At 48.1% G+C, this 19,221-nt stretch overlaps 1 pseudogene; it reads left to right on the top strand.

The window, feature by feature from the left end:
• Positions 1-16,628: 16,628 nt before the first annotated feature.
• On the top strand, positions 16,629-16,742 carry LOC141160405 (U2 spliceosomal RNA; annotated as a pseudogene).
• The last annotated feature ends 2,479 nt before the right edge of the window (positions 16,743-19,221 follow it).

The following is a 19,221-nucleotide window of genomic DNA, read 5'->3' as shown; positions in this document are numbered from 1 at the left end:
AACCCCAGTGTGCATAACGTATCAATCTACAAGGGCGGCCGACGGCCTAAGCCGCCTTTTCGAAAGATACTATATTTGATCCACAAAAGATACTACACTTGATCCACACACATCTACACTTAAGCCAAACTTCACATGCCAGAAATGCAAGCTTGTGTCCCTGTTGGAGGAAAAGTTGAGAAATCTAGAAGACAGGTTAACTACCTTGAAAATCATTAAGGAAGGTGAAGAGTTTTTAGACAGTGCAGATTTATCTCTTCATGATACAGAAAGAGAAGAAATTCGAACTGCACCTGACGAAACAGAGGAATGGAAGCATGTGACCCAGAGAAGCAGGAGGATCGAGAGGCAGTCGGCACTTATACTGCTCAGGAACCAGTACCAGGCTCTCATGCAGGAGAACCATGAAGAAATACAGCAAGATAAGACTTTGCCCACAATGAATAACCTTGTAAACCCTCAGAATCCTCCTGGATGGAGAAAGAAAAATGTTGTGAAGAAAAAACGGAGAGTGGTGGTCATGGGGGATTCCCTGTTGAGAGGAACAGAGTCCGCTATCTGCAGACCAGACATAACCTCAAGAGAAATGTGCTGTCCAGGAGCAAAAATTAAAGATGTGTCTGACAGGATATCAAGACTCTTCAGAACTACAGATCACTAACCATTCCTGCTAATACATGTGGGGACAAATGACATCGCAAGTAAGGACCTGGAAACCATCTGCAGTGATTTTGAAGACTTAGGCAAGAAAGTGAAAGAATTGGGAGCGCAGGTGGTCTTCTCATCCATCCTCCCAGTGGATGGCCATGGAACAATGAGGTGGAATAAGATTCTACAGGTGAACAACTGGCTACGTCGATGGTGCCATCATCAAGGGTTTGGATCTCTGGATCACGAAATGAATTACCTATATGATGGACTACTTGCTAGAGATGGGGTGCACCTTACGAAAACTGGAAAACAGTCGTTTTGCTACACTCATCAGGAGAGCTTTAAACTAGAACAATGTGGGAAGGGAAGCAAAAGGCAAACAAGGAGAATTGGAACTACTAACGCAGAAAAAGAAATATGATGTCATTTGAATCACTGAAACTTGGTGGGACGATACACATGATTGGAATACAAGGCTAAAAGGATACAACTTATTTGCAAGAAACTGACTTGATAAACGAGGAGGAGGTGTCACATTGTATGTTAGAAAAGAGTATATCTGCACAGAGATTGAAGCAGAGACTGGGAGTTCTGTGGAAACTGTTTGGGTAAGAATACAAGGAGAGAACAACGGAAAGGACACCATTGTAGGCCACCTGGGCAAGCTGAAGATATGGATGAACTCTTTATGTATCAAATGACCAAGTTCTCCAAAAAATATGACGTAGTGGTCATGGGAGATTTCAACTATCCAGACATTTGTTGAGAATCTCTCTCAAGTAAAACTAACAGGTCAAGCAAATTCTTATCCTCTCTTGCTGACAACTTTATCTAATCCTTACAAACAGGGAGGAAATGGTTGAGAAGGTAAAAGTGGCTGGGACCCTAGGAGGCAGCGATCGTGTTATTATAGGATTTTGGATAACTAGAGGAGGAAGACGTGAAGACTCAAACTTTAAGGTTAGATTTCAGAGAGGCAGATTTTAAGCGACTAGAGAGAATAGGTGGGATCCAATGGCTGGATGTCCTTAAGGACAAAAATGTCCAGGAAGGATAGGAAATTTTTAAAACAGAGATTCTCAAAGTACAATCATTAACAATCCCGAAAAGTAGGAAGAATGGGAAGCATTTAAGGAAACCAGGATGGATGAACGCAGAACTTAAACACATGTTAAAAAGAAAGAAAGAAATGTTTAACAAGTGGAAAGAGGGAGGCATATCTAAGGCTGTGTGTCCACTATGCGTTTTCCAAGCGTTTATGCTGCGGAATTTAAGCAGCGGAAACGCTTGGGAAATGCTTGGTAATCCATCCCCCATGGTCCCCAATGACAAGCCGCAATGTCAATGCCCATGCTGCGGATTTTTCCACGGGTCCGCAGCATGTCCATTAATTTTGCGGAAGCGCTGCGTTTTCGCAGCCATTGACTTGCATTAGAATGCATGAAAAGCGCATCACTGCATCTGCAGATGCGCATTCCATGCATTCTAATGTGCGGATGGTACCCGGGTGTGGAGGAGAGGAGACTCTCCTCCACACCCAGGTACCATAGAACCTGTAAAAAAAAGAATAAAATAAAAAATAAATATTATATTCACTTTCTAATGGCCCCCGGACTCCTTCTTTGTGCTTGTGGGCAGAGCGCGAAGGACTGTAGGACCTGCGCTGATGTCACAGTCATGTGACGGCAGGTCTTTCAGTACAGGGCACCACAATCTGCCGGCAGCCAGGACAGGAGCACAGCAAGACACCGGGGGCCATCGGAAGGTAAGTATTAGTGTTGAGCGAGCATGCTCGACACTGCTCGGTACTCGCCTGAGCATCTCACTACTCCGGATGTTCGGCGAGCACCGAGCATTTCCGGGTTACTCGGGCAGGGGCTTGGGTCTCCGCCCTGCACGTTTGGCGCTCTTTACAGAGCCAATGAACATGCAGGGATTGCCAGCCAGTCACTGGAATGCCGCAACCATGTTGTTTGTGGGCATTACAGTGATTGGCTGGCCGCACAGCGTCACCTCGAGTATTTAAAACCGCGCGCGGCCATCTTGGACACAGTCGCTCCGGATCAGACAGTGTAGGGAGAGTGCTGCTGAGTTAGGGAGAGATATATAGTGCGAAATAGGTAGTGCAGGGTCTCTAAAGCCTGCCAAATCAACAAACAGTCCTTCTCAGGACTAATATCCATCCCAGATATCAGGCAGGCAGACTGTATAGGAGACGCAGTGGTTATACCAGCAAACGCTGCATTACAGTACTGTGTGCTCCTGTTGGTCAAATTGCTAGACTTATCCCCCAGTCTCAGGGGCCAGGAAAAATACTTTTTTTTTTCATCTAAATCCTGTATTTTTTTTTCCTCAGTCAGACTGTACAAATACGCGTCTTATTAACCTTTTGGTATTTCCCCCACCCCCCCAAAAAAATTTTTTAGTGTGTCTGTGACTGTTCAGACACCAATATATCTGTTTAAAAGAGTCTGGTGTAGGCTAGAGAAATAGAACTATGGTTTTGCAGTTCCACGGGTCAAATCTCTGTATTATCCTGCTTTTGGCATTTTTTGCCGTAAAAAAAAACTGTAATAGTGTCTCCCTGACTGTTCAGACACCAATATATCTGTTTAAAAGAGTCTGGTGTAGGCCAGAGAAATAGAACTGTGGTTTTCCTCTTCCACTGTTCTAATCTCCTTTTTATTACCCTTTTTCCATTGATAGTGCGAGTGTAAGCTATTTTACTTCATTTACAATTGGCAAGGCGCGTGGCAAGGGACGAGGAACAGGACGTTCTGGTGATGGTGCGTGTAGAGGATGGGGCCGTGACCTTCTCGCTCCCACTTCTTGACCGAATTACTAGGGAAGCACACTACAACACCAGTATTGCGAACTGATCAGTGTGAACAGGTTATTAATTGGATAGCAGATAATACTTCCAGTTACCTGGGCACCACCACCTCCGGTCTGTCTTCCACACGGTCAAGTTTTAGTAGCCGTGAGTCGCGACCGCATACTCCTCCTCACCCTGATGCTCCTTCCTCCCACCATGCCGAGTGTCGTCAGACAGCAACTGATCCCACACTTGGACACGCTGAAGAGCTATTCACTGGTCCATTTCCATATTTGTGCCCCTCGCCTGCTCCGCTTGAAGTAGTGGAAGAGGAGATCCCATGTAGCGATGCCCAAATATTTGAACAGCCATGGCCACAGGAAATCGACGCTGGCAATTTGTCACAAGTCGTGGACGATGACGAGACACAATTGCCACGAAGTGAGGAGGAGGATCGTGGTGCGCAAGTGGAAGAGGAGGAGGTGGTGGATGATCTTGTAACTGACCCAATGTGGCAGGAGGACACGCAGAGCGAGGCCAGCAGCACACAGAGGGAGGGAGGCAGAGTACCCCAACAGGTAGGAAGAAGCAGTGTGGTGGCAGCATACAGAAGGCGGGCAACAGTTCCCCGTAACACCAACATGAGGGACGTTGCCAGTACAACCGGTAGGTCTTCCAGAGTCTGGAATTTTTTTAAAGACTCTGCTGATAACCCCAAATAGGCCATTTGTACCACCTGCCATGCCAGCATCAGCAGGGGTGACAAAACTACCAGCCTGACCACCACCAGCATGATCAGGCACATGGCAGCAAAGCACCCGACTTTGTGGGGTGAACCCCAGGGTCCACGACCAGTGTCAGCGGGTGTCACCACTGCTTCTTCCACTGTTGTGCGTGTAATAGAACCCCCTGTTGTGCGTACAAGGCAATCCCCTGTCCATACTGCATGCAAAGATGCCCCCTCCTCTCAGTATTCACTTGTTATGGCAGTTTCTCAAGAAACAGCATCAACGTCCACGTCCCACCGCAGCGTTCAATTGTCCATATCCCAGAGCTTTAAACGAAAGCGCAAATTAGCAGCCAACGCCCCACAGGCCACAGTCCTAAATTCGCACATGTCACGACTGCTTGCATTGGAAATGCTGCCTTTTAGGCTGGTAGAGACGGAATCCTTCCGCAACCTTATGGCGGTGGCCGTCCCTCGGTACTCGCTCCCCAGCCAACACTATTTTGCCCGGTGTGCCATCCCCGCAAACGTGTCCCAAAACATTTGCCGTGCCCTCAACAACGCAATTACTGGGAGAGTCCACCTGACAACGGACACGTGGACAAGTGCTTGTGGCCAGGGACGGTACATCTCCCTGACGGCACACTGGGTAAACATAGTGGAAGCCGGGAACCAGTCGGACCTTGGGACGGAACACATCCTCCCCACACTGAGGATTGCGGGCCCTATGTCAGTCAGAGTTGCCCCCACAGTGTACAGCTCCTGCGCATCATCCTCCTCCTCCTTCTCATGTTCAGCCTCCATCTCAGATATCACCACATGAGTTACAAGCTGGAAGCACTGCAGTACTACCTCAGCCAAGCGGCAACAGGCTGTGCTGAAACTCATAAGCTTAGGTGATAAACCTCACACTGCTTGTGAGTTGTGGACAGCTGTGAAAGAGCAGGCAGATCTGTGGCTGAGACCGCTGAACCTACATCCAGGCATGGTCGTGTGTGACAATGGCCGTAACCTGGTGGCGGCTCTGAGGCGAGGCGAGATCACACACGTACCATGCCTGGCTCGTGTGCTTGACCTCGTGGTTCAGTGGTTTCTTAAATCGTACCCCCAGTTGCCAAATCTGCTCGTGAAAGTACGCCGCCTGTCAGCTCATTTTCGGAAGTCGGCTACAGCTTCCGCCTCCCTTGCTGTGCTGCAGCAGCGTTTGCAGCTTCCGGGACACCGACTGGTATGTGATGTCCCTACACGTTGGAACTCTACCCTCCACATGTTGCAAAGGATTTGTGAGCAGAAGAGAGCAGTTGTGGAGTACCAGGTGCAACAAGGCCGTCGATATTCAGGTCAGACTCCACACATAAGACCTCAGGAGTGGACCTGGATGTCTGACATATGTACCATCCTGACAAACTTTGAGGAGTCCACCAAGATGGTGAGTGGCGATGACGCCATCATTAGTGCCAGCATCCCACTTGTCTGTCTTTTGCAACGCTCTCTGCAGAGAATTAAAGAGGAGGCATTGCAGCCAGAGTATGATGAGATGGATCAAGAAGCCGTAATGGGCGATTACACACAGTCCAGCCTCATCTCATCCCAACGTGCATTGGGGGACAATGAGGGAGAGGAGGAGGAGGAGGAGGAAGAACAGGAGCTGGTATCATGCGCTGTAGATGATAGTACCTGTACAACTGTCATATAGTCGGTTCAGCGTGGGTGGCCTGAGGACAGGGGGGAGGAGGAGGAGGAGGAGAGCATGGTCAGTCGTCATCTTGGTGAGGACATGTAAGTCTTGCCCGTTACCAGTCTGGCACGCATGGCTGACTTTATGTTACACTGCCTTAACCATGACCCTTGCGTTGTCAAAATGTTGGGTGACAGTCATTACTGGTTGGTGACACTTTTAGACCCCCGCTACAAGGAGAACTTTCACTCTCTTATACCTGAGGTGGAGAAGTCTACAAAAATGTGGCAGTACCAGAAGGCCCTTGCTGCAGAACTGTTAAAAAAATTCCTATCTGAACATGCTAGCGGCAAAGGTCACAGTTCGTTGACCAACCAAGGCGTACAGACGAGAGAGATGCAACTCCAATCCAGCAGAGGCAGGATAACACTGTTAACATTCTGGGACAGTTTTCTGAGACCCGCCCAGCTTACAGGCCCTGACGCGCGGGGTACTCTCACAAGGAGTGGAAAGTTTCAAAAGATGGTGAGGGAGTACCTTGCCGACCGTACCAGCATCCTCCGTGATTCCTCTGTGCCTTTTAATTATTGGGTATCCAAGCTGGACACTTGGAATGGACTCGCTCTGTAAGCCTTGGAGGTCTTGGCCTGCCCTGCCACTAGCGTGTTATCGGAGCGTGTTTTTAGTGCTGCTGGGGGAATTATAACTGATAAGCGCACTCGCCTGTCAATTGACAATGCTGACAAGCTGACCCTTATCAAAATGAACAAGGGCTGGATTGGGCCAGACTTCTCATCACCACCAAATGACAGCAGAGTAACATAAAGTCAAATCCACTGTGTTATTTCGGGAGGTGTATTCCCATGCACCGCTTCACACCACCCACACATGGGTATACGCTTCCTCATTTCGGCGGTATTTTGCTCTTCTCCTTATCCTCAGCCTCCACCACTATACCACCATGGTGGCCCTGGTCCATGTTGCTAGCATTGCAAGTTCCTCCGTCCTAATTTTTGGCAGCTTTTGCTTGGAAGGCATAGGCAAAGACTATGGGAGACCCACTCCCCAATAATGAAAATAATGTTTTTAATATGCTGTACTGCATGGCTCTTGTTTGCCAGCATTGCAAGTTCCTCCATCCTAATTTTTGGCAGCTTTTGCTTGGAAGGCATAGGCAAAGACTATGGGAAACCCACTCCCCAATAATGGGAATAATGTTTTTAATATGCTGTACTGCATGGCTCTTGTAAGGGGCATGAAAATCATCTTGTTAAGCTACTCTGAACGCCACATCTCTTCCAAAGGGCATTAAAGTTGTCTTGTTAAGCTACTGTGACCTCCACCACTTTTCCAAGGGGCATTAAAACCGTCTTGTTAAGCAACTGCGACCTCCACCACTTTTCCAAGGGGCATTGATATTGTCTTTTATTCCACTGTGACCTCCACCATTCTTCCAAGGGGCATTAAAACCGTCTTGTTAAGCTACTGCGACCTCCACCACTTTTCCAAGGGGCATTTTTATTGTCTTTTTATTCCACTGCAACCTCCACCGTTCTTCCAAGGGGCATTAAAACTGTCTTGTTAAGCTACTGCGACCTCCACGTCTCTTCCAAGGGGCATTAAAACCGTCTTGTTAAACCACTCTGAACTCCACAGCTCTTCCAAGGGGCATTGATATTGTCTTTTTATTCCACTGCAACCTCCACCATTCTTCCAAGGGGCATTAAAACCGTCTAGTTAAGCTACTGCGACCTCCACTACTTTTCCAAGGGGCATTGACACTGTCTTTTTATTCCACTGCGACCTCCACCATTCTTCCAAGGGGCATTAAAACCGTCTTGTTAAGCTACTTCGACCTCCATGTCTCTTCCAAGGGGCATTAAAACCGTCTTGATAAACCACTCTGAACTCCACAGCTCTTCCAAGGGGCATTGAAATGTTGTTTTTAATTAACTCTAACCTCCACGACTCTTCCAACGGGCATTGCATTTCCTCCTAATTTTAGTCAGATTTTGCTTTTCAATGCATAGGCGAACACTAAGGGAGACCCACACCCCAATAATGGGTAGAAGGTTTTTAGTATGCTGTAATCCACGTCTGTTTCAAGGGGCATTGCAGTTCCTCATAATTTTTGGAAAGCCTTCCATTTACTGCTTAGGCCAACAGTGCACAGGAGACCCAGTTGCTATAAATGGAAAAAACGGTTTAGTTAATGCCCTCTGACCTCCATGTCACTTCCAAGGGGCATTGGAGTGCCTCAAAATTTTGGGTAGGCATTGCACTCACTGTATGCCCTATAACTGTGTAGCCGAACCGCTCCTTTTGGTACAGAAACATATCCTACAAGACATGTGTGGTTGACTGGCCTGATATTGATGTGAATGGTCCCTGTTCCTCCTGCTCATTCTCCTTTGCCAACACCTGATCCATCATTCATCACCTGAAGCTTTGTTTTAACGGGAGTCATAGAACTGGGATAGTAGCAGGAAAACATCCAGCAATCCTCGAAGGAGGTAGGATATGCGCCAAAACGCTGACCACCTCCGGCCTAGCTGCTACTACATACATGCGCTTGCATTCCAAGAAACCAAAGCAGATGCTAACTTCTATCATCATCATCATGCTCCTCACCTTGGCACTCTCAACTCCCCTGATGGAGAAGCCAGGGCCCACCGGAGGAGTCTGGTTCTATGGTGGGCTCGTGCAATGCTGCTCTAAAGCAGGCCAGGCTTAGAAAAGTGTGGGGGAAGATGACAGGAGAAATAGGGGTGGCTGGGGACCGTTTATGGACACCTGGCCGCTCCCAGGCGGCTGGGGACCATGTGTGGACACCCGGCCGTGTGTCGGCTGGGGACCGAGTATGGACACCCGGCCGCCCCCTGGTGGCTGGGGACCGAGCGTGGACACCCAGCGACGGGCGGCTGGGGACTGAGTATGGATACCAGGCCGCCGACGCAGCCATGACATGGTGGCCGGCGTCTGCCTCCACATGCCTAATAGGCCCAATTTCAAGTGCAAGCAAGTTAGCAGTATGGTATTGCAGCCTGGGGGTGGGTGGGTGGCAGGCTGCATACTTGCACTTGCATTGAAAGGAATGGGAGAGGTAAAATTGAACACTGCCCTGGGACAAGGACTTGCACGGGGATAGTTGCAAGTCTGCATCTTCTGATGCGGCAAGCATCACTTCTGATGGGCACACTTTTAGGCAGTGACCTAGGTGTCAGAGATGCTTCCAGGGGTCTTCCCCATGCTGTTCCCATGTCTTTTCAGCACTGTATGCATGTGTCACACAGCACATTGGCAGATAAGGTTGTAAAATATTAAAATTACATTTCCCGGTGAATGCATTTGTCACGGTTGAAAGCAATACAAAAGTGCAAAAACGCATAAAAAATGCTACTTGTGAACATAGCCCAAGGTGTGGAGGAGTATTTTTGTTTTTGGTTATTTATTTTACCTTATACACAAGTCTTTACCCTGGAAAGGAAGTTCCTTAACATATTTCACAGGAAAACCATTTCAGTTTCGTTTTTGAACGTTTTATTGTGAGTCCGTAAAAGTGGTATAATACCTCTGACCACGTTGTTGACAGCAGTGACCTGAGGGTCAGTAATGCTTCCTGGGGTGATCCCCATGCTGTCCCCATGTCATTTGAACACTGTCACTATCGTTTTGGGCACTTTTTAGGCTTTCTACAGACTGCCGGGGGTGCCGCCGCAAAAATGCTCGGGTCTCCCATAGACTAACATTGGGTTCGTTGCTCGGGTCGAGCACCCGAGTATCACGGTGAGCTCGGCCCGAGCTTCGAGCAACGGAGCATTTTAGTGCTCGCTCAACACTAGTAAGTATAGATTTATTTTTTTATTTTTTTACCATTCTCTCGGGTCACACTATATAAATTCATACCGTTTGCATGGATTTATATAGTGTGACCTAGTTGACAAGCACTTTCCAAGTGATGCTAAAAACACTTGCAAAGCGCTTGACACCCGCATGCGGAAATGCAAGTTTAGAATGCTTCATTTCCACATGTCCCTGGCAGGAAAAATGCATATACAATCCGCATGCATTTTTTTCTGCCAGGGTGATGCAGAAACGCTCAGGAAAAAATCCTGAGCATTTCTGCATCGTGGGCACATAGCCTTAAGAAGATTATAATGCAGTCTGCAGATCCTGTAGGGCACGTATCAGGTTAGCTAAAGCTGACAATGAATTAAGGCTTGCAAGAGATGTCAAAAGCAATAAAAAAGGATTTTGGGGGTATGTAAAAAGTAAAAGAAAAGTCAAAGATGCTATAGGATTTTTACAGGATGAAAATGGTGAAATAGTAAGAAAGGATGTTGAGAAGGCCAAACTTTTTAATTCCTATTTTGCATCTGTTTTCTCTCAGAAAGAAAATGAAATATAAACTGATCCTCACTGTCCTATTAAAGGAATAGAAGAATCCAGGTTATCTGTAAACAGAAAGATTGTGAGGGAATATTTAGCTAACATAAATGAGTTCAAGTCTCCAGGTCCAGATGAATTACACCCCAGAGTACTGAAGGAGTTCGTAGAAGAAATTTTAGAACCACTCTCCATAATCTTTGAAAATTCTTGGAGAACAGGAGAAGTCCCAGAAGACTGGAGAAGAGCAAATGTTGTTCCTATCTTCAAAAAGGGGAATAAAGTGGACCCAGGGAACTATAGGCCTGTGAGTCTGACTTCTATACCAGGAAAGATCTTTGAACAAATTATTAAACATCATGTATATAAGTACCTGGATAAGAATGAAGTGATTTACCAGAGTCAGCATGGGTTTGTAACTAACAAGTAATGTCAGACTAACTTAATTTCCTTCTATGACAGAATCACTGACTGGGTGGATCAGGGAAATGCTGTAGATATAGTATATCTTGACTTCGGCAAAGCATTTGACAAAGTATCTCACACCTTCCTTATTGAAAAAATGACCAAGTATGGAATGGACAAGGAAACTGTTAGGTGGATTCATAACTGGCTTAGTGATCGGACTCAAAGAGTAGTCATGAATGGCTTCACATCCAGTTGGATGAATGTCTCAAGTGGGGTACCACAGGGCTCTGTCCTGGGACCTGTATTGTTCAACATCTTTATCAATTATTTAGATGAAGGAATTGAGGGTAAACTGATTAAATTTGCTGATGACACAAAGCTAGGAGGGATAGCGAATACTAAAGAAGAGAGAGAGGATTTAAAAAGACATAAATAAACTGGAGCAGTGAGCAGCAATTAACAGAATGGTTTTTAACAGGCAAAGTACTACATCTGGGCAATAAAAATTAAAAAAAGCATATACAAAATGGGAGGAATAGAGCTCAGCAACAGTACATGTGAAAAAGACTTATGTATGCTAATAGATCATAGACTGAGCATGAGTCAACAGTGTGATGCAGCAGCAAAAAAGGCAAATACAATTCTGGGATGTATTAACAGAAGCATACAGTCTAGATCACGTGAAGTCATTATCGGACTTTACTCCTCTTTGGTCAGACCTCATCTGGAATACTGTGTCCAGTTTTGGGCACCACATTTTAAAAAAGACATCGACAAACTGGAGCAAGTTCAGAGAAGAGCTACCAGAATGGTGACCGGTCTGCAAACCATGTCCTATGAGGTACGGTTGCAGGATTTGGGAAAGTTTAGCTTGCAAAAAAGAAGACTGAGAGGAGGCTTAATAGCTGTCTACAAATATCTCAAACGTTGTCACATTGTAGAAGGATCATCTTTATTCTCATTTGCACAAGGACAGACTAGAAGCAATGGGATGAAACTGAATGGGAAGAGACACAGATTAGATATTAGAAAAAACTTTTTGACAGTTAGGGTGATCAATGAATGGAACATGCTGCCACAAGGGGTGGTGAGGTTCCCTTCACTGGACTTCTTCAAACAGAGGCTGGACAGATATCTGTCTGAGATGATTTAGTAAATCCTGCTTTGAGCAGGTGGTTGGACCAGATGACCCAGGAGATCCCTTACAACTCTACCATACTATAATTGATTCTATGATCTTAGCCAAAAGGCCGAGAAGCGATAAGCTGAATTGGTTTTGGGCTATGACTGCACCCTGGCTTCAAGAAGGCACCCATTGTAGGGATAGGGACAAAGACTCCCCTTAGGAAGACATGTTGTTCATCAATAGAGACGTTATAACCCACAACTTTACTGCTACTGAATCCTCCAACAAGAAGATTCTGGATTTCGTAGGCGAAAAGGAGGACACCTTCCCTGAGCCAGAAGAGATGGAGCACATGGTCGAGACCCTGGTGGCCGAGCCAGAAGAGGAGGAACTGGTGGTCGCCGAGATTGAGGCCGCGCTGCTCGACCAGATGTAGGAAGAGGGCCTGCTGGTGATCCCGTCACCAGCAGTCAACATCGACGAGGGACCACCCAACCGGAGTGGTAACTAAGGTGTATTGCCTGCGCTAACTTTTTCCTTTTTCCCTACATGATGGCTAATATTAACTTAATTTCCATTAATGTCAGGAGCATCAGGGACAAGGTCAGACGTCAGACTGTTTATGCCTTTCTTACTTCCCAGTTGTGTGATGTTTATATGTTGCAGGAGTGTTCCCTTCCCTCCTCTAGGTCCTTCAAACATCTGGCCAGGTAGTGGTCCCAAGGTCCGTCCTATTGGTCTGGTGGGGATGACTGCAAGTCTGCGGGGGTCGCAATTCTGATCATCGCCCCATCGAGGAGGACGGTTGTAGTTCCGTCACATCTGCCAAGTTGGACATCATGTCCAAGCTGCTATCGAGATGGTAACCGAGGCCTCACTTCAGGACGTGGTGGGCTCCATGGGGAGAGGCTCCACAAACTATTCATGGAGCCGACCCGATGGCTCGCTCCGCTCCAGGATTGACTTTGTGTTCACCTCTCGGGCAGTCAGGCAGAGTAGGCACTCGATGGTCCCCTGCTTCTTCTCCGACCACAGAGCCATTCACTTACAAGGTGTCCTCGGCGATGGTTTTCCGTCCGGACCCGCCTCCTGGAAGCTGAATTGCGCTCTGCTGGCTCAGGCTGAAGTCATGGAGGAGCTGAGAGCAGACTACGCAATGTGGCGGTCCTACAAGGGTAGCTTCCAAACAGTCTCTGATTGGTGGGAGTACGTTAAACTTGAGTTTCACTGTTTCTTTCAGACCAAGGGTCGACAACAGGCGTGAGAGAAGAGGAGGGACTTCAGAGGGCTGCAGCGCGAGCTGCGGTCACTGCAGGACCTCCTTCACTGCGGCTGGGAAGTGAGGGAGGAGCTGGAGGAGATAAAGAAGAGCCTGAAAAGGCACTTTGAGGAGGAGTCCAAGTGAATTGTCTTCCGTTCCAAGGTGGAGAATCTGGAGAAGGGTGAGAAATGTAACTCATTCTTTTTCAGGAAACTACATGCCGGCCACATGCCCCTGAACGAGCTGCGAGATGAGAGCGGAAACATGCGACGTGGGAAGGAAGACGTGATGAGGGTCGTCAGTGACTTCTACAGCGTACTCTACTCCCACAAGACTACCGACCCCGACGCTGCTGATAAGTTCCTGTCAGGTATCACTAACCATCTTGATCCTGCAGGCACGGCAGCTTTGGACAAAGCAGGCAGTGATGGGCTTCCAGCGGAACTCTATGTAGTGCTGAAAGACCTCATCTGTCCGGTCCTGTTGGACCTGTACGAGGAGATGGTGGTGGAGGGTAGAATGCCTCCATCATTGAGGGAAGGAATGGTCACGATCCTGTACAAGAGGAAGGGAGAGAGGTGCGACCTGAGCAATTGGTGTCCCATCACTCTGCTCAACGTGGACTACAAGATCCTGGCCAAGATGATGGTAACACAACTGAAGACGGTCATCGGATGGATCATCCACCCGGACCAGACCTGCGGCATTCATGGACGTCGCATAACAGACAGCCTCGCTCTCATGCAGGACATGGTCGAGTACATTAAGGTCCGCCGCGCACACGTGGCCCTGGTCTCCTTGGATCAGGAGAAGGCCTTCAACTGGGTTTCACATGAGTTCATGGGCCGAGCTCTGCACCGGTTAGGTTTGGGTAACATGTTTTGTTCGTATGTCCGTCTGATGTACTTTGACATCCACAGCTCGGTGTTGGTGAATGGCTGGAAGACTGACCCCTTCCCTGTTCTCTCTGGGGTCAGACAAGGCTGCCCTCTATCACCTCTTCTTTTTGTTTGTGTAATAGAACTCTTCGTAGAGGCTATCCAGCAGAATGGAGAGATCAGAGGGATCACTGCACCGGGTTGGGGACGACACGAGGTCAAGTGCTCGCTCTACATGGACGACGTCACCGTCTTCTGCGCTGATCGTGGTTCAGTCGACAGCCTCATCCAGACATGTGAGAGGTTCGGCCGGGCTTCAGGGGCCAAAGTCAACTGCGGGAAGTCGAAAGCCATGCTCTTCGGGGATTGGCACCTGGCCTCCTCCGCCCCCTTCCCCTTCAACATCCAACTGGATTTCCTCAAGGTGCTGGGAGTCTGGTAAGGGAAGGAAGGAGCGGCCCTCAAGTCCTGGCAAGAATGCTTGGCCAAGGTGAAACAACGGATCGGACTCTGGAGCCTCAGACACCTCACTTGTGAGGGTAAGGCACTCGTCCTGCGTAACGAGGTTCTGCCCGTGTTGCAGTACACGGGGCAGGCCTGGCCCCCACATGTCACTGTGTGCAGGCCATTACCAGGACGGTGTTTCACTTTGTCTGGGGATCCAAGATGGACAGAGTCAGGCGGCACACATGTACAAGAAGCCTCGGAAGGGTGGGAAGGGCATTCCAGATATCCCCTTCCTCCTGCGGTCCTCTTTTGTGTATGATTGTGTCCTCCGGACTTTGCAAGTCAAGAATGGCTCCACGGGCAGGTCCATGTCTAGCTTCTTCCTGCTTCCTCTTTGGAGGCGACTTGGCAGGGACAAATGGGACAGCTCCTTCCCCTACAACTGGACGACGCCATGGTTCTACATAGATGTCGTTCGATTTGTGGGGGAACACTAACTGGAAGGACTCAAGCCCGACTTGTGGAAGCCCAAAACTATCCACAAGCTCATCAGAGCCAAGGGGACTTCACGAGGACACGCTGGAGAATGTGAGGACAAATGTGTCGTCTGACAGGCTGACCAACGGGCACAAGGACTTGTCGTGGATGGCGATTCAGGGCGGACTGCCCGTCCGGTCATTCATGCATGCCCGGAACATGTGCAAGACCTGGTACTGCCTAAGGTGCCCCTTCGTGGAGGAAACATCTTTGCACACATTTTGGGACTGCCGATTTGCACAGCGCCTGTTGACTGCCCTTGAGGATGACCTGAGGAACTGTGTCCCCAGGGCGAGCATATTGCACCATTCTGTGCTTTACGGACTCTTCCCTGGGGTTCATACCATCGGAGCCATACAGGAGGCTTGGTGCCTTATGAACTGCTTCAAGGACGCCATTTGGGTTGCCAGGAACTGGCTCATCTTGAGGACGAAGAGGATGCCCATCCAGGACTGCCGCAGGCTGATCCACAGCCTGCTCAGAGACTATTCCATCGTGGACGGTCCGGAGGATGAGGACTAAGCCCCTTTTTCCTCCCCCCTTTCCCCTTATGTGTCTTGTCTTTCAAAAAAGCTTCGTGCCTCTGATTTTCCACCCCCTACCCCCTCTTTCCCACTGACATGCTTTTTCTTTCAGATTGAGTGTTTTGTGTAGCATAGGGGTGTGATGTGTCTAGTTAGTGCGTCGTATCCTTATGCTATGTACATATGATGTAGAATTCTGTGTGTACTGGGCTGCGGCACTGTACACTTTCTGTTAACTTATTTATTATGCTAATAAAAGATTATATTCAATCAAAAAAAATCCGTTCTCATTTAGTATATGTGCTTTGCTTTTACCAATACATTGTATTGTAATGTTATCTATCTATCTATCTATCTATCTATCTATCTATCTATCTATCCCTTCCTTCCTGAGATAAGCTGCAATAATGCATTTTTCCTTTGCTACACCTTTGCACACCTACCATATACCTAGTTAGTGGCATTGTTATCAGCTGCTACTCTTTTATCTCAACTGTCCCATCAGTTGGGTGTTGCTGAGTACCACGCATTTAAAAAAAATTTTGGGGGCCGCTACGATTTCTTTAGTGAAATGCTGGCTCCCTCTGGTGGAGCACTGACTTCTTTAATTTTCTATCTGTGGATGAAAAAAAAGATATAAAAAAGTTTGGTCTGAGATGTTGTTTTAAAGTGCTACCTATGTATGTCAATCAGAGCATCCTATTGGTTTTCACCCAGGCAGATAGATTGCTTGCAATAGATGTAATGAGTGAGTGGAACAATGGAATAATGCAAGAGAATGGGACAATGGAACAATGGAATAATGCAAGAATGGAACATCATTGCACGTGGGCTCCTGGCCTTTATCTGGCTGTGCTGCTGCAGTCAGCTTCAGTTTGCAGGGAGCCTGCAGACTAGGAAGAAGGTGGACCACGGCTTGTTTGTTCACTAATTAGTTATCCTCTCCCCATCCCCTTGTCTTGAGTCGTGTGGGACAGCGGGGGGGGGGGGGGGGATGTGTGAAAATAGGCAGACTTATGCAGATTAAAAATGTGTGCGTGGCTGCAGCTGCAACAAGCAGTAAAGTTGTGGGTTTTAAGGTGTCTATTGATGAACAACATGTCTTCCTAAGGGGAGTCTTTGTCCCTATCCCTACAATGGGTGCCTTCTTGAAGCCAGGGTGCAGTAATAGGCCAAAACCAATTCAGGTTATCGCTACTCGGCCTTTTGGCTAACATCAAGTGTAGTATCTGTTCTCATTTAGTATATGTGCTTTGCTTTTACCAATATATTGTATTGTAATGTTATCTATCTATCTATCCATTGTGGTAGGAGGACTCGCTCGGCCACTTCCGGAAGTAGACTCAGGAACTCGGGTTTTCTTTGCAGGCTTTATTAGCAGCATAAAGCTCTGCACTCCAGCAAAATAAATACAGCCTTACTTGGCAAAACCACAAAAACAAAAGATAAACTATAGCAGAGTCCATATATGTGTGTGCGGGTCGCACACACAGGTTATTTCCAGCCTTCAGCTCCCTCCTCAGCTATGTCTGTCCAGTCTGCAGACCTTGCCTCTCCAAACACAACTCAAAGGAAAAAAAACAGGGCTGAACATTTAAACGATGCTCAGCCACACCCTCGGGTGGAGGTATGGGGAATGACGTCCCTCCCATCACTGTCATTCCCCTAAAACCACGCCCTTTAAGTGAGTTAACCCACCAGCATATAACATGCTGGCAGAAAGTCCATTGGTTTCAGTTCACACAGGCTAGCAACCTGTGTGACACATACCTCCCCCCATATATCATACCAATGACTCTGTCACACTATCTATCTATCTATCTATCTATCTATCTATCTATCTATCTATCTATCCCTTCCTTCCTGTCCATTGGTTTCAGCTCACACAGGCTAGCAACCTGTGCGACACATACCTCCCCTCATATATTATCCCAGTGACTGTCACATATTCCCCCCCTCTGCCCAAAGCCGGCAGTTTGGGCACCTTCCGATACCAGACAGGGAATTCTAGAAAGGGCATCAGCGTTCCCATGTAACATCCCGGGCCTATGCTCTACGTGAAAGTTGAAGTCCGGAAGAGCTAGGAACCATCTAGTTACCCTGGCATTTTTACCGCTCTTTTCCCTCAACCATCTCAACGGGGCATGGTCTGATACCAACTTAAACTTCCGGCCTAACAGGTAGTATCTTAGTGTATCTACGGCCCATTTTATGGCTAGACACTCTTTTTCTACTATTGCGTAGTTTTTCTCGCAGGACGAAAGCTTCCGGCTCAGATAGAGAATGGGGTGATCTTCTCCATTTATCTCTTGAGAGAGTACGGTTCCTAGACCAACCTCTGAAGCGTCTGTCTGGACCACAAACTCTTTCTTGAAGTCTGGTGCGCCCAGGACCGGCTGTTTACACAGTGCTGACTTCAACAGTTGAAACGCAGTCTCTGTTTGCTCCGTCCACTTCACCATGGTTGATCTGGTGTCTATAAGGAGATCCGTCAGTGGCGCAGCCATCATGGCAAAATTTGGGATAAACCGCCGGCAATATCCCACCATTCCCAGGAATGCTCTCACTTGCTTCTTGAAGAGTGGTTTCGGCCAGGTCTGGATTGCCTCCACTTTATTAAGCAGCTTTATTTCGCCTCTCCCGACGATATAGCCCAAGTACTTGGCCTCCTCTTTTCCAACGGCGCATTTTTTGGGATTTATTGTAAATCCAGCCTTTCTTAGAGCATTCAAAATGGCCTGTAGTTGAGGTAGATGACTTTCCCAGTCTGGGCTAAAGACTACAATGTCGTCAAGATAGGCTGCAGCATACTTCTTATGTGGGGTTAGGATCCGATCTATAGCACTCTGGAAGGCGGCTGGGGCCCCCTGTAGTCCGAACGGCATCCGAGTGTATTGGAAGCACCCATCAGGTGTTGAGAAAGCCGTCTTCTCCTTGGCCGCCTGGGACATGGGGATCTGCCAGTAGCCCTTCGTCAGGTCCAGAGTGGTGATGTACCTCGCCCGTCCAAGCCTCTTGATGAGTTCATCGACGTGGGGCATTCGGTACGCGTCACACTTGGACACCTCATTCAGCCGGCGGTAATCATTACAAAGCCTCCACTCTCCGTTGGGTTTTGGCACGAGGACGATGGGGCTCGACCATCCACTCTTTGACTCCTCTATCACACCGAGGTCTAACATCTTCATCACCTCCTGGCGTGCTTCAGGAATCCTGTATGGCTTCAGGTTCACCCTTATATGCGGCTCTGTTAGCACATCATGTACTACCACCTGGGTATGCCCCGGCAACTCTGAGAACAGGTCCCGATTCTGCTGGAGCAGTTCTTGACACTGTTGCTTCTGGGCTGGTGAAAGGGTCTCCGCTATAATGACATCTTCCACCTGGCCTTCGGGAGTGACTCCCAGGCAAGGAGTTCCCACGGGTTCCCGATCTCACCACGGCTTGAGCAAGTTTACATGGTACACCTGGAGTGGCTTTCTTTGGCCAGACTGGTGGACTCTGGACTCTCTTATTCACCGAGCTTCTCCACCACCTCATATGGGCCTTGCCACTTGGCCAGAAACTTAGTTTCAATGGTGGGAATAAGAACCAGGACGCGATCCCCAAGTTGGAACTGTCTCACCTCGCCGACCGGTTATACACCCTCGCCTTGGTTTCCTGCGCCTGGAGGAGATGTTCCTTCACGATGGGCATCACCTTCGCCATTCTCTCCTGTAACTGAGCGATATGTTCGATGATGCTCCGGTGGGGCGTGACCTCGGCCTCCCAGGTTTCCTTGGC

The sequence above is a fragment of the Phyllobates terribilis genome, unplaced genomic scaffold (genome assembly GCF_046119375.1).
Source record: "Phyllobates terribilis strain yellow unplaced genomic scaffold, ASM4611937v1 Scaffold_8__6_contigs__length_399053987, whole genome shotgun sequence".
NCBI lineage: Eukaryota > Metazoa > Chordata > Amphibia > Anura > Dendrobatidae > Phyllobates > Phyllobates terribilis.
This window is presented reverse-complemented; position numbering and strand designations above follow the sequence as displayed.